The sequence below is a fragment of the Scyliorhinus torazame genome, chromosome 2 (genome assembly GCF_047496885.1).
Source record: "Scyliorhinus torazame isolate Kashiwa2021f chromosome 2, sScyTor2.1, whole genome shotgun sequence".
Lineage (NCBI taxonomy): Eukaryota > Metazoa > Chordata > Chondrichthyes > Carcharhiniformes > Scyliorhinidae > Scyliorhinus > Scyliorhinus torazame.
In genome coordinates, this window is record NC_092708.1 from 27725684 (window position 1) to 27748426 (window position 22743).

The following is a 22743-nucleotide window of genomic DNA, read 5'->3' on the forward strand; positions in this document are numbered from 1 at the left end:
TAGCAGTTAATATTTTATTCATCAGCAAAAATCTTGAATGCAAAAGCGAAGCCGAACAGTATCTCTGGCAGCAGCTCTCTCCCCCCCGCCGTTCCCCCCCCCCCCCCCCCCCCCCGCCCCCCCCCTCCCCCCGATGAACTCAATGCATTCTATGCTCGGTTCGAGCAGGTAACCAACAATCCGCCATCGAGTGCCCCAGCAGCCCATAATTCACCCATACCCACCATCACAGCTTCCGAAGTCAGATTGGCCTTCCTGAAAGTGAACCCTCGGAAGGCGACGGGATCCCTGGTCGTGCACTCAGAGCCTGCGCGGACCAGCTGGCAGAGGTATTCGCGGACATCTTTAACCTGTCCCTACTCCACTCCGAGGTCCCCACCTGCTTCAAGAAGACCACCATCATACCGGTACCAAAGAAGAACCAGGAAATGTGCCTCACGGACTACCGTCCAGTGGCCCTGACTTCAGTCGTAATGAAGTGCTTCGAGAGGTTGATCATGAAGCGCATCACCTCCATACTCCCAGAACGCCTTGATCCACTGCAATTCGCATACCGCTGCAACCGGTCCACATCAGACACCATTTCCCTGGTCCTACACTCATCCCGAGAGCATCTCGAAAACAAGGACTCCTACATCAGACTCCTATTTATTGACTACATCTCCGCCTTCAACACCATAATCCCAGCTAAGCTCATATCAAAGCTCCAAAACCTAGGACTTGGCTCCCCACTCTGCAACTGGATCCTCGATTTTCTGACCAACAGACCACAATCAGTAAGAATGAACAACACCTCCTCCACAATAGTCCTCAACACCGGTGCCCCGCAAGGCGGCGTACTTAGCCCCTACTCTACTCCCTGTACACACACGACTGCGTGGCAAAACTTGGTTCCAACTCCATCTACAAGTTTGCTGACGATACGACCATTGTGGGCCGGATCCCGAATAACAACGAGTCAGAATACAGGTGGGAGATAGAGAATCTAGTGGAGTGGTGTAGCGACAACAATCACTCCCTCAATGCCAACAAAACTAAAGAGCTGGTAATTGACTTCAGGAAGCAAAGTACTGTACACACCCCTGTCAGCATCAACAGGGCCGAGGTGGAGATGGTTAGCAGTTTCAAATTCCTTGGGGTGCACATCTCCAAAAATCTGTCCTGGTCCACCCATGTCGACGCTACCACCAAGAAAGCACACCAGCGCCTATACTTCCTCAGGAAACTAAGGAAATTCGGCATGTCCACATTGACTCTTCCCAACTTTTACAGATGCACCATAGAAAGCATCCTATCGGGCTGCATCACAGCCTGGTATGGCAACTGCTCGGCCCAGGACCGCAAGAAACTTCAGAGAGTCGTGAACACCGCCCAGTCCATCACACGAACCTGCCTCCCATCCATTGACTCCATCTACACCTCCCGCTGCCTGGGGAAAGCGGGCAGCATAATCAAAGATCCCTCCCACCCGGCTTACTCACTCTTCCAACTTCTTCCATCGGGCAGGAGATACAGAAGTCTGAGAACACGCACGAACAGACTCAAAAACAGCTTCTTCCCCACTGTTACCAGACTCCTAAATGACCCTCTTATGGACTGACCTCATTAACACTACACCCCTGTATGCTTCATCCGATGCCAGTGCTTATGTATTACATTGTATATGTTGTGTTGCCCTATTATGTATTTTCTTTTATTCGTTTTTCTTCCCATGTACTTAATGATCTGTTGAGCTGCTCGCAGAAAAATACTTTTCACTGCCGCGGTACACGTGGCAATAAACAAATCCAATCCAATCCAATTAAGTTCTACAGCATATTGAGCATCTGTGTCTGTGTTAGCTCAACATAAATTCCATTTAAATCTGATTTTCTACTTTGAGAGAAATTCATTTTCAAATTCGCTAGTGGGTATGACTATCATTAAATAAGGATCAGTGTGCAATTTTTATTGAATTATTTTAGAAAGAAGTAAGACAATTTAGATATCAACAACTTGTATTTCTCCCTTGTACAACAAGTATTGGATGTTTTGCAGACAATATAATTATCTAAATCTTATCACCCAACCCTGAACTGTTGCGTGGACCAACGAAGAAAGGGGGTTTGACAGATGCTGTCATGCTTGCATCTCTTCAAAACAACATATTGTTGACCCATAGTTTTTAAACTACGGCTCCTGTATCATAAACCGGTACTGGGCTTCGGAGTTGTGGTGGTCTATACGATCATGTATTTGCATATGTTTTATTCTTTCTGTTGTTGTAGAATAATAAATGTAATTGACGTTTGCTAAAAAAAAAGGCTAAAACTCTATTGCTGGAGAAACCATCTTGCTGTTCAAGAGCAGCTCGCCTGATAAATCAGCATTTATAGTGATTACGCAAAGTTAACTTGTCTAGTGCAACCTAGTACCAGGTACCCTGATTTTTGGGGGATAAATCAATTAAACTTCATCTTTTACAGGATGTGGGCTTTGTTGGATAGGCCAGCATTTGTTGCCCTTCCCAAATGCCCTTGAGAAGATAGTGGTGAGCTGTCTTCTTGAACCACTGCAGCCCATGTGCTGCAGGTACACCGACTGAGCTATTAGGGAGCGGGTTCCAGGAATTTGATCCAGCGCCATTGAAGGAATGGGATATACTTCCAAGTCGGGGTGGTGAGCGACTTGGAAGGGAGCTTCTACGTGATGGTGTTCCCATGTATCTGCTGCCTTTGTCCTTCTAGGTGGTAGTGGTCATGGGTTTGGAAGGTGCTGCCTTAGGAGCCTTTGCGAGTTCCTGCGGTGCATCTTGTAAATGGTACACACGGCTGCTACTGTGCGTTGGTGGTGGAGGGATTGAATGTTGTGGACGGGGTGCCAATCAAGGGAGCTGCTTTGTCCTGGATGGTGTTGAGGTTATTGAGTGTTGTTGGAACTGCACTCACCCAGGCAAGTGGGGTGCATTCCATCCCCTGACTTGTGCCTTGCAGATAGCGGACAGGCTTTGGGAAGTCAGAAGTTACTTGCTGCAGGGTTCCGAGCCTCCGACCTGCTCCTGTATTTATATCGCTAGTCCAGTTCAGTTTTTAGTCAATGGCAACCCCCAGAATGTTGATAGTGGGGGATTCAGTGATTCTAATGAATGTGAAGGGCGATTGATTGATTCTCACTTATTGGAGATGGTCATTGCCTGGTACTTGTGGCCTGAATGTTATTTGCCCCTTGTCAGCCCAAGCCTGGATATTGTCCAGGTCTTGCTGCATTTGCATGTGGACTGCTTCAGTATTTGAGGAGTCATGAATGGTGCTGAATATTGTGCAATCGTCAGCGAACACCCCACATCTGACCTGATGTTGGAAGGAAGGTCATTAATGAAGCATCTGGAGATGGTTCGGCCTAGGACAGTACCCTGAGGAACTCCTACAGTGGTGTCCGGGACCGAGATAACAGATCTTCAACCACCACAACTATCCTCTTTATATCAGGTATGTCTCCAACCAGTGGCATTTCCCCCGATTCCCATTGATCCCAGTTTTGCAAGGCTAACACGATCAAATGCTGCCTCAATGTCAAGAGCACTCACTCTCGCCTCTGGCATTCAGCTCTTTTGTCCATGTTTGAACCAAGGTTGTAATGAGGTCAGGAGCTGAGTGGCCCTAGCAGAACCCAAACTGAACGTCAGTGAGCAGGCTACTGTGAAGCAAGTGCTGCTTGGTAGGCAAAACGTTTGAAATGTGGGGCTGCCAGAGGGGATGGAAGGCCCAACAGCCAGAGTACTTTGCAGAAATGTTCGGTAAGATGGTTGGGGGGGGGGTGGTGGTGGAATCTGTTCTCATTGTTCTGAAATAGATAGCTCCCTATTGGAGCGCAATGGTTTGTGGGGTTTTAATATTTTGTTATTTGTGACCATTTTTCTTCACTCGAGTTGGGAGCCGCCCTGCTAACCTAGAGTTAGCTAACTGGAGCAGTGTTGAAGGTTGACTGCAGGTCATTCGTCTAGTTTAAATTTGTTAGAAGTAGATTTTAGTTGTTTGTGTTTGCATATTTCATAGAATCACTACAGTGCAGAAGGCCATTTGGCTCATCGAGTCTGCATTTGGGTGGGGTAGTATCAGAGGGCGGGGGAGTTTACTGACTTTGACTGCAGATTTTTTGTTGTCTAGTCTTTTTAAAAACTTTTTTCCAATTAAGGGGCAATCCATCTACCCTGCACATCTTTGGGTTGTGGGGGTGAGACCCATCCAGATACAGGGCGAATGCACAAACTCCACACGAGTGACCCAGGGCCGGGATCGAACCCAGGTCCGCGGCGCCGTGAGGCAGCAGGTCTTTGTTTAGTCTAGCAATGTGGTTTGGCTGCCACCTTGGGTGGGTCTTTTGGATAATGTCCCTTGGTGAACATGGCCGACTCCGAATGGAGAGGTGGGAGATCCCCAATTCGTTTGGTCACCTGTAATGTCAGGGGGCCGAATGGCCCAGTGATAAGGTAGAGAGTATTTGCTTACCTAATTCCAATATGGTGTTTCTGCAGGAGTCTCATTTGCAGGTGAGATACCAGGCAAGGCCGTGGAAGGGTGGGTGGGACAAGTCTTTCATTAGGGTTTAGATGGTAGAGCCCGTGGTGCAGCAATATTGATTAATAAAATGGTTCTGTTTTCTGCCACTAAGATCTTGGCCAACCCCAATGGCAGAGATGTTACTGTCTGTGGTTCTGGCGGGTATTCCAGTGGTTCAGGTTAATATCTATGCTCCAAACTGGGACGATACGAATGTTATTAATAATTTGCTGGCCTCGCGCCCCCCCCCCCCCAACCCCGATTTGGATTGCATCTGCTTGTTTTGGGTGGGGACTTAATCGTGTTCTGAACCCTAGCCTGGATAGGTCCAAGCCAAATCTCTGACTCCATCAGGGGTGGCCAGAGCTTTGTGGTTTCTCATGAAACACATTTTGTGTTTTGGGGCGGGGTGGGGGTTCTTGACATTTTTGCACCCAGATGATAAGAGTTTTCATGTTTTTACCCCCACGTGCATCAGGTATAATTGTGGGTCGATTCTTTTTGTGGTGGTAGCTGGTTACTCACCGATTATGCTTTCGGCCCATGTCCCGCACTTTGTTGATTTGACTCCAGAGTCAGCCATGGAGACAGAATGTGACATTATTAAATTTTGTGAACGCATGCCCACCGCCATTGGGAATACATAAAATTTAATAAAAGTCAGTCAACCTCACCTTCTACTCTGTGGGAAACCCTTAATAATAATAATCTTTATTGTCACAAGTAGGCTTGCACTGCAATGAAGTTACTGTGAAAATCCCCTCGTTGCCACATTCCGGCGCCTGTTCGGGTACACAGAGGGAGAATTCAGAATGTCCAATTCACCTAACAGCACGTCTATCGGGACTTGTGGGAGGAAACCGGAGCGCCCGGAGGAAACCCACGCAGACACGGGGAGAACATGCAGACTCCGCACAGACAGTGACCCAAGCGGGAATCGAACCTGTGACCATAGAGCTGTGAAGCCACAGTGCCACCCACTGTGCTACCGTGCTGCCTGTGGTCCAGGGGTGGGGGTGGGGGGGGGGGGGGGGGGGGGGTGTGGGGGGGGGGGAGATGATCTCTTACAAGATGCACATGGTGAAGACAGAGCGGCAGAGGCTGGCGGATTCCATTCTTGAGGTGGACCACCAGCACTCACTCGCCCCAACGCCAGAGTTGTTGGCAAGTAGGAAAAAGCTGCAGACACAGTCCGAGCTATTGTTAACGGACAGAGTAGGGGGGGGGGGGGGGGTCAGCTGCGACGTTCGAGGGGGCATGCTTTATGAATACAAGGAGGAGGCCAGTTACCTCTTAGCTCATCAACTGAAACGACAGGAAGCTTCCCGGGAGGTCATACAGGTGCGTAACTAGAGCGGCAGCCTGGTTTCTGCCCCCCCCCCCCCCCCCCCCCCCCCCCCCCCGGGTCAGTGCAGCTTTTGAATTGTTCTATCAGGGTCTCTCGATAGATCTGAACCTCCGGCTGAGGAATCAGTCATGACTAACCTTTTGGACAACTTATCCATCCCAGCTGTGGAGAGTAGAGGAGCGAGGAATTGGAATCCCCGTTGGGACCAGATGAAAGTATGAAATGCATTGGGTTGATGCAGACCGGTAATGCCCCTGGCCCAGATGGCTTCCCCATTGAATTTTATAAGTTTGTGGAACAGTTGGTACTTTTACTTTTGCATAATGGAATCCCTACAGTGGTCATTCAGCCCATCGAGGCAGCACCAATCCTTCGAATGAGCACTCAATCCATTTACACCCTTGTCCACCCTACCCTAACCCAGAACTTCACCTGCATTTCCCTGGACCCCTCTGTGGTGCCCGAACTGGAGGTGATTGTTTCCCTAGATGCCAAAAAAGCATTAGATAGAGAGGAGTGAAAATATCTGTTTAAGATTTGGACGTCTCCTGGATTTGATTACCGTATAGGGCCCCCACTGCCAATGTTTGTACGAATGCTCTGAACTCTGGCTACTTCTCGTTGAATAGGGACACGAGACAGGGGTGTCCACTGTCTCCACTCATTTGCTTTGGCAATAGAACTGCTTGCTGTTGCGCTGAGGTCCTCTTAAGTGGAAGGGGACAAATCGAGGAGGAGCATCGGGTTTTCCTTTATGCGGATGATCTACTTCTCTGTATTACAGACCCAGTGCTCCCTGTGGATCAGATAATGAAGCTGCTTAGGAGTTATTGCTCCTTCTCTGGGTACAAGTCGAACTTGGACAAGAGCGAATGCTTCCCGGTCAACCCCCCTGGGAGGAGAGCCCAACGTGGGATGCTACCTTTCGCCTTGCCAAGACAAGCTTCCGTTATTTGGGGGTTTGGGTGGTCCTCAATTGGGCCTCACTTCATATCTTAAATGATACTAGTCTGGTTGATGGTCCAACTTTCAGAGGTGGGATAACCTCCCCGTCAAAGAACAAAGAAAAGTACAGCACAGGAAGAAACCCTTCGGCCCTCCAAGCCTGTGCTGACCATGCTGCCCATCTAAATTAAAATCTTCTACACTTCCGGGGTCAGTATCCCTCTACCCTGGGAAAAAGTTTCTGACTATCCACCCTGTCTATGCCCCTCATAATTTTGTAGACCTCTATCAGGTCGCCCCTTAACGGGCAGGGTTCAGACTATTAAAATGAACGCACTCCAGAGATTTTTATTTATTTTCCAACATCTCTCCAAGTCTTTGTATGTCAAAGTCAATAAATTAATTTCCTCCTTTATTTGGGCGGGTAAGACTCCAAGTATCCCATGAGTCTTTGCTTCAAAGAGATGGGCAGTCTGGGAGTTTGGATTTACCCAACTTACTGTTTTACTATTGGGCAGTCAATATTCAGAAAATATTCATTCATTTGCTGCTTAAATAACTTACTTCCTTGTCTAAACCTCTGGCGACCTGTCAGAATCTGTAATTATGCCATTTAGCATCAGATATCTTTGTCCATTTATGGGTTGTGGGCATCATGGCTTGGCCAGCATTTGTTGCTCATCCCTAATTAAACTGAGTAATTAGCTTGGCTATTTCGGAGGACATTTGAGAGGCAACCACATTGCTGGACACACATGGAGGCCAGACCAGGTATGGACGGCATATTTCCTTCCCTCAAGGGCCATTCGTGAACCAGGTGGGATCTTACGACAATCGTCATGGTCATCATTAGACTTTTAATTCCAGGTTTTTGTTGAATTCTGATGCCACCACTTGCCATGGTGAGATTCTAACCAGGGTCCCCAGAGCATACCCTAGACCAGTAACTCGACCACTGCACCACCACTTCCCAGTCACATTAGGGTGTTTCATCACATTGGAAGGTGGTATAAAAATGCTCATTGTTGGTGGCCGTTAATACTGAATCGTTGTCAAATATCCTAGTGGTTTTTGTTAAGAAAGACTTGAGGTTATCCAACCAAGCTGAGGCACTGGGTGGTGTAGACCTCCACCCAAGCAGAACCCGTCTCTAAGCTGTCGATGGGGCGGAGGCAAGGTCCCTGGTGTTCACCCCCCAAAGAAACTCTGAGGCACTGGTGAATCCGATACCCTGCACATGGATCCAAATCAAGAGTGAGTATTTCCGACATGGTGTTGAAGAAAAAGCCCAAAAACCTGTCAACTTCGGACAAGACCACAATGAATGTGTGGTTAGCCGGCCCCCGACAGCAACACTCGTGCTTGCCCTCCACCTCAGAGACAAATCCTCGCTTTAGTCAGATGCGCTTTTTGCACCACCTTGAATTAGATCAGCATGTGAAGACCCTGTGAAGGGCCTCATTCCATACCCCATCATCCAGAATGTGACTCAACTCACCCTCGCCTCACTCAACAGAGCTGAGTCCGCTGAGAGGATATGGCCGTATGTGCCCAAAATAGTCCCCCCACCAGACCCGGCCAAAGACAAAATCCTCTTCAACAGGGAGAAGGGTGGTGCCAAGGAAAAGCCTTATGCAAAAAAATGGTGTATCTGAAAAGACTGGAACCAGGCAGTTGAAATTTCTCCATCAGCTCCTGAGGCAAACCTCCCCTCCACAAACAGTCTCCAAACCCGTCCCTTCCCCTCCTGTGACTGAAACGTTGAGTCGAAACTCGCAGGCAGAAAAAGGTGGCTGTTGCAGATGGGGGTTAGCAAAGACAAGGAACTGAGTTTAAAATGCTGCCTGAACTGCTTCCAGATTCTCAGGATGAACACCACCAGTGGATTCCGGGAAAATCATACTGGAGAGAAAGACAACGATGCAGTTACTATTGCACCAAGACTAGGAGCTGCAGGAGCTCGATTCCATTGGCCCCATATGGAACCACGATCACTGAACCACAACAATATCTTCTGAATCCAAAAAGAAAATGCTTGAAAATCGCAGCAGGTCTGGCAGCATCTGTAGGGAGAGAAAAGAGCTAACGTTTCAAGTCCAGGTGACCCTTTGTCACAGCTCAAATAAGGGGCAATTTAGCATGGCCAATCCACCTATTCTGCACATCTGAATTGTGGGGGTGAGACCCACGCAGACATGGGGAGAATGTGCAAACTCCACATGGACAGTGATCCGGAATCGAACCCAGGTCCTCGGCGCCGTGAAGCAGCAGTGCTAACCACTGTGCCGCCACAAGGTTGAGGGATGAAATTCCAGAACTTATGGCCTTGGTATCCAAAGACATGGCCGCCAATGATGGAGAGATTAAAATCAACTGTGCTCAAAAGGCTAGAATTGGCGGGCTCTGGGGCTTGCAAGTCCGGAGAAGGTTACAGAGATGGGACGGAATGAGGCTGTGGAGGGATTTGAAAAACAAGGATGAGAATTTTAGAACAGGTGCTGCAAGACCAGGAGCCACCGACTTAGGTCACAAAGCGCAGCACAGGGGTGATGGTGCAGTTAAGAGTATGAGAGGCAGGTTTCGGTCAGGTGGGAGATGGAGGCTGGCCAGGACAACCTGAAACAGTCATGTGCAGAGGTAACTAAAGTGAGCAGGAAGGTTTCAACAGAGATGCTGAGTGAGGAGCACAGTCGGGCAATGAGGTGGAAGTCAGCAATCATGGCATCACTTTATAAACCAGAGGGCACCTTTACTCGCCCAATGCCTAAATAAGCGAGTTCCAGAATTCGAACAGAGCTAATCCTTGCGACTATGCTTCACAATTGCCCAGCCTTTAGTTAATGGAAGATATACTACAAACCAAGGCCTGGTCTATAATCCAATGCACAGGTGTTTTGGGGGTTGCTAATTTCAAGATGCCAAGTTTCGCCTTTCGGCAGGCTTCAGACCGACTGTGGACTTACATAAAAAGCAGAACGAGATAGATCTTTCAACATCTTTCAAATATAAATTGAAATAAAATATCTCTAATAATTGCTTGAGTTCATTGTCATTAACAGCTTGTCAATTACCGACGGTGCTGGTCCTGAACAAGTATCTTTGGCAGTTAGAACAAAGTTTCAACACAATACTCAGGCAGTGCAGTCTGGTTGGGCAAAAGGGTCAAGATAACCAAACTGAAGAGGCATATCTGCGTCAGCTGCTTTGAATTACCTGTGAGAAGGGTCCTTCAACAACAATTAACTTCATGGACCATACGGTCTGTCTTGTTCTGAAGTGTTAAGATTCAAGACTGTGATGTGAATTCCACGTGACAGAGCGAAATGCAGGCACTAACTTATAAAACTTACAAGACGTCCTCTTTCACTCTGCAATTAGATTTGTGACTGGTGCCCCTTTTCACACCCGTCACTGTGACCTGTACTTCCTGATTAACTGGCCCTCATTGAACATAAGGTTCCTTCTCCACTAGCTGTTGTTAATTTAATCGAACATTGTTCGGGAAAAAGCCTGCCTCTTTGAAAAGTGTTACATTTCACTGTCTCAGCTTATCATGAGGTCATGTGACTTGATCAAATTGGTGTCTTCAAGAGTCTTTGGTCGTAATTAATTTCAGTTTGCGGCTGCCAGCGACCAGAACGAGGTGCAACTGAAGCCAACTAACATTATTACCGTTCGTGCCTTTCGCAGAAGGATAAAAGCTCTGTTGACTGATACTTGTACTTGCTGAACTGTCGATTCTCCTTCACAGCGAATCTGTATTTTATTGTTTTTAAGTGTTTAAATGAATTGTATTGTGCAAGTTTTGTTGCTATGGCCTCTTGACCAGGTCGTTCTTGTAAATGAGAATTGATTCTCAACTGACTCACCCAGCTACATCAAAATTAAATAAATAAATGCAACTTATTCCTCTTTCACAGTTTAACATAGAGAGAAGAAAACTTATAAGGGAGAGCAAGCTAGTGTGAAACCCTTTAGACTGACCACACAACTGAAAAAATACAAAACAATACCTAGATTTATATTTATTTTTCTCTTGGACCAAGCACAATAAATTCATCACCTACTAGATCTGCAGCTAAATCATTCAGCGAATAACCAGTTAGCCATTTTTAAAAATTGCTGGTCAAAAATTCAACGACGTGGAACTTCCGGGTGCGGCGATGACCAGCTGAGTCGCACGTTTCAGCAGCTCCCGGTGAAACGGACTTTTGGGCTCTTGATAGGAGCCCCAACGGCAATTTTGACAGCTAAAAACACTGTGCGGTAAACCAGAAGGGAATCCCCCCTGGACACGGATGAAAAAAGGAGAAAGTGGCCGGATTGCAGTGGATCCTTTAGAACAGCGGCAAGGAAGGCAAGCAAAAACCAAGATGGCGTCGGAAGGTGGCAGTTTAACATGGGGCCCTGAACAACAAGAGTTCTTGAAATGCTGTGTGGAAGAGCTCAAAAAGGAAATGAAGAATGAGCTGTTGGCCCCGATATTACAGGCGATTGAAGGGCTAAAGGAGGAACAAAAAACCCAGGAGCGGGAGCTTCGGGTCGTGAAGGCAAAGGCAGCCGAGAATGAGGACGACATACAGGGCCTGGTGGTGAAGACGGAGACGCATGAGGCACATCAGAAACGATGTGTGGAAAGGTTGGAGGCACTGGAGAACAACGCAAGGAGGAACAACCTGAGGATTCTTGGTCTTCCTGAAGGTGCAGAAGGAGCAGACGTCGGGGCATATGTGAGCATGATGCTGCAATCGTTAATGGGAGCGGAGGCCCCGGCGGGTCCGTTGGAGGTGGAGGGAGCATACCGAGTGATGGCGCGAGGGCCGAGAGCAGGAGAAATTCCCAGAGCCATAGTGGTGAGATTCCTCTGTTTTAAGGATAGAGAAATGGTCCTTAGATGGGCAAAGAAAACTCGGAGCAGTAAATGGGAGAACACGGTGATCCGCGTATACCAAGACTGGAGTGCGGAGGTGGCGAGAAGGAGGGCGAGCTTTAATCGGGCCAAGGCGGTGCTTCATAAAAAGAAGATAAAATTTGGAATGCTGCAACCGGCAAGACTGTGGGTCACATATCGAGGGAGGCACCACTACTTTGAGACGGCGGATGAAGCGTGGACTTTTATTGTGGAAGAAAAACTGGAATGAGCGGGTTATTAAAAAGAACGTTTGAACAAAGTGGTGGGGCAAATGTGGGGGGCAAAGAGGGGGGTTAAAAAGGGGGGAAAGAGGAGTTTTATGTACTAATCCTGCGATGTGGTAACTTTTCTCTCTCCCACAGGTGGTGATGGGGGGAGGAGGGGAGGTGGAGGAGATGGGGCGTTGGCCATTGGGGGCGGGGCCAAGGGAGAAGCGCGGGCTTGGTTCCCGCGCTATGATAATCATGGCGGGAATAGAGAAGCAGGAAGGAGGGGGCGTCGCACGGTGCAAGCCGAGGTCACGGGGGGAAGCCGAGGTCGGCCAGAGTTTGCTGACTTCTGGGAGCAACATGGGGGGAGTAATTACGCTAGCGGGGGATCTAGCGGGGGGGGGGGGGGGGTGGGAGGGGGGAATTACTGGGTTGCTGCTGCTGGGGAGAGGGGGGTGCTGATATGGGAGGGGATGGGCGGGGGGGCACCGCCGGGGGGAGATACAGCTGCGTGAGAACCGGGTGAGGAGCTTGGAAAAAGGTGATGGCTAATCGTCAAGGGGGGGGGGGGGGGGTAGGAAGCCCCCCAACCCGGCTGATCACGTGGAACGTGAGAGGGCTGAACGGGCCGATAAAGAGGGCACGGGTACTCGCACACCTTAAGAAACTTAAGGCAGATGTGGTTATGTTACAGGAAACGCACCTGAAACTGATAGACCAGGTTAGGCTACGCAAAGGATGGGTGGGGCAGGTGTTCCATTCGGGGCTAGATGCGAAAAACAGGGGGGTGGCTATATTAGTGGGGAAGCGGGTAATGTTCGAGGCAAAGACTATAGTGGCGGATAACGGGGGCAGATACGTGATGGTGAGTGGCAAACTACAGGGGGAGACGGTGGTTTTGGTAAACGTATATGCCCCGAACTGGGATGATGCCAATTTTATGAGGCGGCTGCTAGGACGCATTCCGGACCTAGAGATGGGAAAGCTGATAATGGGGGGAGATTTTAATACGGTGTTGGAACCAGGGCTGGATAGGTCGAACTCCAGGACTGGAAGGAGGCCGGCAGCAGCCAAGGTACTTAAAGATTTTATGGAGCAGATGGGAGTGTAGACCCGTGGAGATTTAGCAGACCTAGGAGTTAAGGAGTTCTCGTTTTTCTCCTATGTCCATAAAGTCTACTCGCGAATAGACTTTTTTGTGCTGGGAAGGGCGTTGATCCCGAAGGTGAGGGGAACGGAGTATACGGCTATAGCCATTTCGGATCACGCTCCACACTGGGTAGACTTGTAGATAGGGGAGGAAACAGGAGGGCGCCCACCCTGGAGAATGGACATGGGACTAATGGCAGATGAGGGGGTGTGTCTAAGGGTGAGGGGGTGCATTGAAAAGTATTTGGAACTCAATGATAATGGGGAGGTCCAGGTGGGAGTGGTCTGCGAGGCGTTGAAGGCGGTGGTTAGAGGGGAGCTGATATCAATAAGGGCACATAAAGGAAGCAGGAGAGTAAGGAACGGGAGCGGTTGCTGCAAGAACTTTTGAGGGTGGACAGACAATATGCGGAAGCCACCGGAGGAGGGACTGTACAGGGAAAGGCAAAGGCTACATGTAGAATTTGACTTGCTGACTACGGGCACTGCAGAGGCACAATGGAGGAAGGCACAGGGTGTACAGTACGAATATGGGGAGAAGGCGAGCAGGTTGCTGGCACACCAATTGAGGAAAAGGGGAGCAGCGAGGGAAATAGGGGGAGTGAGGGATGAGGAAGGAGAGATGAAGCGGGGAGCGGAGAGAGTGAATGGAGTGTTCAAGACATTTATAAAAAATTATATGAAGCTCAACCCCCGGATGGGAGGGAGAGAATGATGGGCTTCTTGGATCGGCTGGAATTTCCCAAGGTGGAAGAGCAGGAAAGGGTGGGACTGGGAGCACAGATCGAGGTAGAAGAAGTGGTGAAAGGAATTAGGAGCATGCAAGCGGGAAAGGCCCCGGGACCGGATGGATTCCCAGTCGAATTCTATAGAAATATGTGGACTTGCTCGCCCCGATATTGACGAGGACCTTTAATGAGGCAAAGGAAAGGGACAACTGCCCCCGACTATGTCTGAAGCAACGATATCGCTTCTCTTAAAGAAGGAAAAGGACCCGCTACAATGCGGGTCCTATAGACCTATTTCCCTCCTAAATGTAGATGCCAAGATCCTGGCCAAGGTAATGGCAATGAGAATAGAGGAATGTGTCCCGGGGGTGGTCCACGAGGACCAAACTGGGTTTGTGAAGGGGAGACAGCTGAACACGAATATACGGAGGCTGTTAGGGGTAATGATGATGGCCCCACCAGAGGGGGAAACGGAGATAGTAGTGGCAACGGATGCCGAGAAAGCATTTGATAGAGTGGAGTGGGATTATTTATGGGAGGTGTTGAGGAGATTTGGTTTTGGAGAGGGGTATGTTAGATGGGTGCAGCTGTTGTATAGGGCCCCAATGGCGAGCGTGGTCACGAATGGACAGGGATCTGCATATTTTCGGCTCCATAGAGGGACAAGGCAGGGATGCCCTCTGTCCCCATTATTGTTTGCACTGGCGATTGAGCCCCTGGCGATAGCGTTGAGGGGTTCCAAGAAGTGGAGGGGAGTACTTAGAGGAGGAGAAGAACACCGGGTATCTTTGTATGCGGACGATTTGCTACTATACGTGGCAGACCCGGCGGAGGGGATGCCAGAAATAATGCGGATACTTGGGGAGTTTGGGGATTTTTCAGGGTATAAATTGAACATGGGGAAAAGTGAGTTGTTTGTGGTGCATCCAGGGGAGCAGAGTAGAGAAATAGAGGACCTACCGTTGAGGAAGGTAACAAGGGACTTTCGTTACCTGGGGATCCAGATAGCCAAGAATTGGGGCACATTGCATAGGTTAAATTTAACGCGGTTGGTGGAACAAATGGAGGAGGATTTCAAGAGATGGGATATGGTATCCCTGTCACTGGCAGGGAGGGTGCAGGCGGTTAAGATGGTGGTCCTCCCGAGATTCCTCTTTGTGTTTCAGTGCCTCCCGGTGGTGATCACGAAGGCTTTTTTAAAAAGGATTGAAAAGAGCATCATGGGTTTTGTGTGGGCCGGGAAGACCCCGAGAGTGAGGAAGGGATTCTTACAGCGTAGCAGGGATAGGGGGGGGCTGGCACTACCGAGCCTAAGTGAGTATTATTGGGCCGCTAATATTTCAATGGTGAGTAAGTGGATGGGAGAGGAGGAGGGAGCGGCGTGGAAGAGATTAGAGAGGGCGTCCTGTAGGGGGACTAGCCTACAGGCTATGGTGACAGCCCCATTGCCGTTCTCACCGAGGAACTACACCACAAGCCCGGTGGTGGTGGCTACACTGGAGATTTGGGGACAGTGGAGACGGCATAGGGGAAAGACTGGAGCCTTGGGGGGGTCCCCGATAAGAAACAACCATAGGTTTTCCCCGGGGGGAATGGATGGGGGATATGGAATGTGGCAAAGAGCAGGAATAACGCAACTGAAAGATCTGTTTGTGGATGGGAAGTTCGCGAGTCTGGGAGCGCTGACCGAGAAATATGGGTTGCCCCAAGGGAATGCATTCAGGTATATGCAACTGAGGGCTTTTGCGAGGCAACAGATGAGGGAATTCCCGCAGCTCCCGACACAAGAGGTGCAGGACAGAGTGATCTCAAAGACATGGGTGGGGGATGGTAAGGTGTCAGATATATATCGGGAAATGAGGGACGAAGGGGAGACTATGGTAGATGAACTAAAAGGGAAATGGGAAGAAGAGCTGGGGGAGGAGATCGAGGAGGGGCTGTGGGCAGATGCCCTAAGCAGGGTAAACTCGTCGTCCTCGTGTTGGCTATATTTGGGGTTGCACAAGAGCCGGGAGTGCAGGAGGCGAGAGAGGCCGATGTTTTGGCCTTTGCGTCCCTAGTAGCCCGGCGCAGGATATTGCTAATGTGGAAAGAAGCCAAGCCCCCGGGGGTGGAGACCTGGATAAATGACATGGCGGGGTTTATAAAGCTAGAGCGGATTAAGTTCGTCCTAAGGGGGTCGGCTCAAGGGTTCACCAGGCAGTGGCAACCGTTCGTCGAATACCTCGCAGAAAGATAGATGGAATGGAAAAAAGAAGGCAGCAGCAGCAGCCCAGGATCTGGGGGGGGGGAGAACCAGAAGGACTCTCAGGGCTGTTAATATATACTGTATTCGAATATCTTGCGGAAAGATAGATGGGGGAGAACAAAGAAGGCAGCAGCAGCGGCCCAGGACTTGGTGGGGGGGGGGGGGGGGGGGGGGGATGTGGCCTGAGACAAGGCAGTTGCCAATTAGGGCTAGTTTTTATTTTTTGTTATTTAATATTTATTTATTTGTTGCTGTTTTTGTTTAAATTAAAAAAGGTCATTATTATCTGTATTGTTACAATGTTGTGTAAAGGATGCACAATGTACTGTGTTGGTTGACCAAAAATTTTCAATAAAATATTATTTTTAAAAAATATATATATACTGTATAATATGTATAGGTCGTTGCTACAGATAATTATATATTGGACTGTTAAATTATATTTTTGGAGAGTGTTACTTGTGATAAGGCAGTTGCCAATTAGGGTTAGTTTTCATTTTTGTTATTTATTATTTATTCATTTTTTGTTTATAAAATAGGTCATTGCTATTTGTGTTGTCATAATATTGTGTAAAGGATGCACAATGTACTGTGTTGGTTGACCAAAAATTTTCAATAAAGTATTTATAAAAAAAAAAATTCAACGACTTTTCTGCTGGGCACAAAGGTACAAAGAGGAGCGAAATGAATCAGAAAGAAAGATCACAGTTAACAGGTTCTTGAAACATAGTTATCATAGAATGTACAGTGCAGAAAGAGGCCATTTGGCCCAACAAGTCTGTACCAGCCCTTACAAACAGCACCCTACTCAAGCCCACGTCTCTACCCTATCCCCGTAACCCCCACTTAACCTTTTTGGACACTAAGGGCAATTTAGCGTGGCCAATCCACCTAACCCGAACATCTTTGGACTGAGAGGGGAAACCGGAGCACCCGGAGGAAACCTACGCACACAAGGGGGGAACGTGCAGACTCCGCACAGACAGTGACCCACGCCGGGAATCGAACCTGGGACCCAGGAGCTGTGAAGCAACTGTGCTAACCACTATGCTACCGTGCTGCCCCTTAGAGAATAGGAAGCCAGGAGAAACATTTCAAAAAATCTACCCAATTCAACCACAGCAGTAAACTAATCAGATTTGGACTAAGTCCCGTGTTGGAAGATGTGCGTTGTCAAAAGGTAGCCCTTTGTTAAATTCAGGGTTGCAGAACATTATTCCCAAACTACATTTTATTTCTGTTCACTGTTTCAGTTCAGTTAATGGCTCAGAGTGATGTGCAAGGGTGTGCATCAACCTTGGTTCAGTGTTGCTTCGCATTTGCTATTTTTGCATGCTATTTTGCATACTCTCCAAAAATAGATACTAATATTCATAAGCACTAGTAGAAGCAGTCTAGACATTCTTATCAATTTCAGCACACCAGCTTCAAGATGGGTGGGGGAGAAAAAAAAGGAGAAATAATCACCGACATTCTTATCATTGATTCTGTTGGAAGATTTCAGCCATAGACAACATCACATCTGATCTTGTTTTACTCTCACCCAGTGCCCCCTTATCAATTTGACAAAACCCTGAACCAATATGTCCACATTGTAGCCACGGATATTAAATTTAACTCCATCCCCACAACTTTCCCAACTCCATCCCCACAACCTTTCCCAACTCCATCCCCACAACCTTTCCCGATGTCAGCTCAGTTAAACAATTCAGCCCCACGAGTCTGCCTTCCCATGCAACAGGATCATGGCTGATCTCACCTCTGCCCTGTTATTCATAGCCCTTCAACCCATTTCTAACAAAAAATCTTTCCATCTCCTCAAATTCTGTCCCGACATTCAACACACTCTGGGATAGTGAATTCGATAGATTCACAACCCTTTGAGAGAGGTATTTTCTTCTCCTCTCGGTTTCAAATCTGCAACCCCGTATCCTAAAATCTCTCGTTCGAGATTGCCCCACAAGAGGAAGAATCCGCTCTACGTCTACTTTGTCAATACCTTATATCATCTCATTTACCTCAACTTGATCTCCCCTCATTCTTGTAACCTCGAGAGCCTAGGCCTAAACTGCCCAATCTCTCTTCGTAAGAAAAAACCCCATCCCTCAGGAACCAATCTAGTGAATCTCCTCTGAGCTGCCTCTAATGCAATTAGATCCCCCCTCAAATAAGGGGATCAAATCTGTACACAGTTGTACTCTACATAATTGGTGGTAGCCCGCTGAACAAAGAATTTGCAGGTAGAACTCAAGCTCACGACAAAAAAATGAGCCCTTATCGGAGTGTTGCATTGTTTCAGTTGATACCGTTTGCATGAGCAATTACGAACAAAGAAAAGTACAGCATAGGAACAGGCCCTTCGGCCCTCCAAGCCTGTTCCGAACATGCTGCCCGTCTAAACTAAAATCTTCTCCACTTCATGGGTCCGTATCCGTCTATTCCCATCCTATTCATGTATTTGTCAAGATGCCCCTTAAACGTCACTATCGTCCCTGCTTCCACCACCTCCTCCGGCAGCAAGTTCCAGGCACCCACAACCCTCTGTGTAAAAGACTTGCCTCGTACATCTCCTTTAACCCTTGCCCCTCAAACCTATGCCCCCTAGTAATTGACCCCTCTATCATGGGAAAAAGCCTCTGACTATCCACTCTGTCTATGCCCCTCAGAATTTTGTAGACCTCTATCAGGTTGCCCCTCAACCTCCATCGTTCCAGTGAGAACAAACCGGGTTTATCCAACCACTCCTCATAGCTAATGCCCTCCATACCAGGCAACATCCTGGTAAATCTCTTCTGCACCCTCTCTAAAGCCTCCACATCCTTCTGGTAGTGTGGTGATCAGAACTGAACACTGTACTCCAAGTGTGGCCTAACTCAGGTTCTATACAGCTGCACTTGCCAATTCTTATACTCAATGCCTCGGCCAATGAAGGCAAGCATTCCGTATGCCTTCTTGACTACCTTCTCCACCTGTGTTGCCCCTTTCAGTGACCTGTGGACCTGTACACCTAGATCTCTCTGACTGTCAATACTCTTTAGGGTTCTACCATTCACTGTATATTTCCTACCTGCATTAGACCTTCCAAAATGCATTACCTCACATTTGTCCGGATTAAACTCCATCTGCCATCTCTCCGCCCAAGTCTCCAAACGATCTAAATCCTGCTGTATCCTCTGACAGTCCTCATCGCTATCCGCAATTCCACCAACCTTTGTGTCGTCTGCAAACTTACTAATCAGACCAGTTACATTTTCCTCCAAATCATTTATATATACTACGAACAGCAAAGGTCCCAGCACTGAACTCTGCGGAACACCACTGGTCACAGCCCTCCAATCAGAAAAGCACCCTTCCATTGCTACTCTCTGCCTATGACCTAGCCAGTTCTGTATCCATCTTGACACTCACCCCTGATCCCGTGTGACTTCACCTTTTGTACCAGTCTGCCATGAGGGACCTTGTCAAAGGCCTTACTGAAGTTCATGTAGACAACATCCACTGCCCTACCTGCATCAATCATCTTTGTGACTTCTTCGAAAAACTCTATCAAGTTAGTGAGACACGACCTCCCCTTCACAAAACCGTGCTGCCTCTCGCTAATACGAAGGAACAGAAGTAGGCCATTCAACCCCTCAGGCCCGTTGTACCAATTCTGTAGATCATGGCAGATCTGTATCAGAACTCCGTTAACCCACCTTCCATAACCTTAATACCCTTATCTAACAAAAATCTACCCGTCTCAGATTTGAAAACTCCCGTTGATCCCCAAGCCTCAACAGTTGTTTTTATTGGCGGGGACGGTGTCCAAGAGTTTAAAAGTTCCACGACTGTGTGAAGAAGTGCTTCCTGACACCACCCCTGAGCAGCCTAGCTCCCATTTTAAGGTTACGTCCCCTTGTTCGTCAAACCAGAAGGGGGTTTTCTCTATAGACCCAACAAAATCATATACACCTCAGTTACAATAGCCATTAATATTTTACGGTCGAGGGAATACAAGCCTAATCTATGCAGTTTGTGCTTATAATTTAACTCTATTAGCCCTAGCATTCTGGTGAACCAACCCTACGTTCATCCAAGGTGTCTATACCTTTCCTAAAGTACGGTCTGTAGAATTGAGCACTGTACTCCAGATGAAATCTAACCAGTTCAGTTGAGGAACTGCAGATCTATTCAAGTAGATGCAGGAGATTCTATAGAATTATTTAAATGAAAGTACACAGCTCTCCTAGTAACCTAGGCAACCAAACTTCTCCATACAACCTAGACCATGTAAAGATTACAAAAGTCAAATACTGAGCTCGGTAGCACAGTGGTTAGCACTGCTGCTTCACAGCGCCAGGGTCCCAGATTCAATTCCCGGCTTGGGTCACTCCAGTTTCCTCCCACAAGTCCCGAAGGACGTGCTCGTTAGGTGAATTGGACATTCTGAATTCTCCCTCAGTGTACCCGAACAGGCTCCGGAGTGTGGCGACTAGGGGCTTTTCACAGTAACTTCATTGCAGTGTTAATGTAAGCCTACTTATGACACTAATAAAGATTATTACATGCTGGAAATCGGAGATAAAAAAAGCAAAGTGCTGGAAATACTCAGCAGGTCTGGCAGCATGAGAAGAGAGAAACAGAGAGTTAACATTTCAGATCTGTGATCTTTCATCAGAACTGGTGAAACCGCAGGATTGCATCGCACCTATAGTAAGTAATTAGGCCACTTGTCCCAAATGGCCCATGTCAGTGTTTATGCTCTAGTACTGATGAAAAGTCATCAACTTGTTTCTCTCGCCACAGGTCGTACCTGACCCAAGAACTTACACCAAAATCATCATGACAAATATTTTATTTGGCATTTAATGTCGTTCTGCTGCATCTAAATAATTTGTCAAGTTTGTCTAGAAAACAGTAAATGCAGTTCAAAAAGTAAAGTCGCCAGTCACAGATGACCAAAGGCTGCTTTCTCCTTTGAGGGGGAAGAGCCGACAGCGGTCGTGATTTAACCAGAGGATCATCACACCTCAGACGAGGGACAAGGTTGAGAAGCCAGGCCTTCATGAATAACCTCAGCAAGTTCCTGTACCCTTTTCAAAAAATAATTCACTGGGTTTGAGGAATTTTGGGACATTGGAGGATTAGATTGTCCATACATTAGGCAAATACCTCATTCCGCCAAACTGGTTCATGCTGGTGTTTAAGGGTGTCACGGTGGCACAATGGTTAGCACTGCTGCCTCTGGGCGCCAGGGATCCAGTTTCAATTCCACCCTTGAGCGACTTGTGTGCGGCCCCAATGCCGTGTGGGTTTCTTCCGGGTGCTCCAGTTTCTTCCCACGGTCCAAAGATGTGCTGGTTAGGTGAATTGGACACGCTAAATTGCCCCTTAGCGTCCAAAGGTTAGGTGGGGTTGCAGTGGAGTGGGCCTAGATAGGGTGCTCTTTCAGAGGGTCAGTGCAGACTCGATGGGCTGGGTGGCCTCCTTCTGCACTGTAGGGATTCTTTGATCCAGGTGAACATTGAGTTCAACAACTTTAAACTGTGACCTTCCACCTCCATCTTGCCCTTTTTTACATGTTTTTGTCCCAATGCAAACGCCCCCTTCCCCACCAGGCTGTCACCTGCTCTTCCTCGCCGAGCACACATTTACTCTCTTATTAATACATTCTGATATGCTACATTTATGCAACTATTATGCACCTGCTCCTGCCACTAATACTTCCTGTCTCACGACCTACACATCTTTGTTGCAATCTGTCCTAGCTCGCACCAATCACTTCTACCCTGCTCTACCCCACCTTATACAGTATATCATCCAACACATTTCTCCCTTTTCTTTTAAAAGCAAGGTATTAAAAAAATAAATTGAGCATCCAATTATGGTTTATTCTAATTAAGGGGCAATTTAGCATCGCCAATTCACCTACCCTGCACACGGGTTATGGGGGATGAGACCCACGCAGTCACGGGGAGAATGTGCAAACTCAACACGGACAGTGATCCGGAGCCGGGATCGAACCCGGGTCCTGGGCGGTGAGGCAGCAGTGCTACCCACTGCGCCGCCGTGCCACCTCACATTTCTCCCTCTTTAGTTCACAAGATTCAATACGGATTCGAAACGGTAATGTTTCCCTCTCCACATATGCTGCCAGGCCTGCTGGGTTTTCCAGCATTTTCCAATTTTGCTGCATCAACTGGCAGGTCTCTTTTTTTCTCAAAGAATGCCATTTTGTGTTTCATACGCTGGTATAGTTAGAAGCATACAGCACAGGAGGTCATTTGGCATATCATGTGTGCTGGCTCTTTGAAATAGTTCAATTCCAACTCCCATCACCCTTTCTTCATCAGAACCTTCCATAAACTCAGGCCTTTATCAGGTCGGGCTTCAGACTTCTCGTTCCTGTCAGCCTGTTTAATCTTTCCTGATAATAACCACGGATTCTAATATTCCAATGAAGAATTGTTTTTTCCACATTCTCTAGCACCTTACAAACTATCAGTATCCCAAGTGTGGTCTAAAGTTTGGTTCTATACCAGTCTAACATAACCGAATTCTATTTCCCATGAAATGAACCCCATTTCTTAATGGCCTTATTCACCTGTCACTAATTTTAGTGATTTGAGTATCAGTACCCCCAGATCACTCCGTTTCTCTCTCCCCAATTACAAACTTATTTTCCAA

At 47.8% G+C, this 22743-nt stretch overlaps 1 protein-coding gene across 2 annotated transcripts in view; it reads right to left on the reverse strand.

Moving 5' to 3' along the window:
* pdia5 (protein disulfide isomerase family A, member 5) overlaps window positions 1-22743 on the reverse strand; it is a 242909-nt gene that overhangs the window by 216386 nt on the left and 3780 nt on the right. The gene's annotated exons all lie outside the window — the stretch shown is intronic.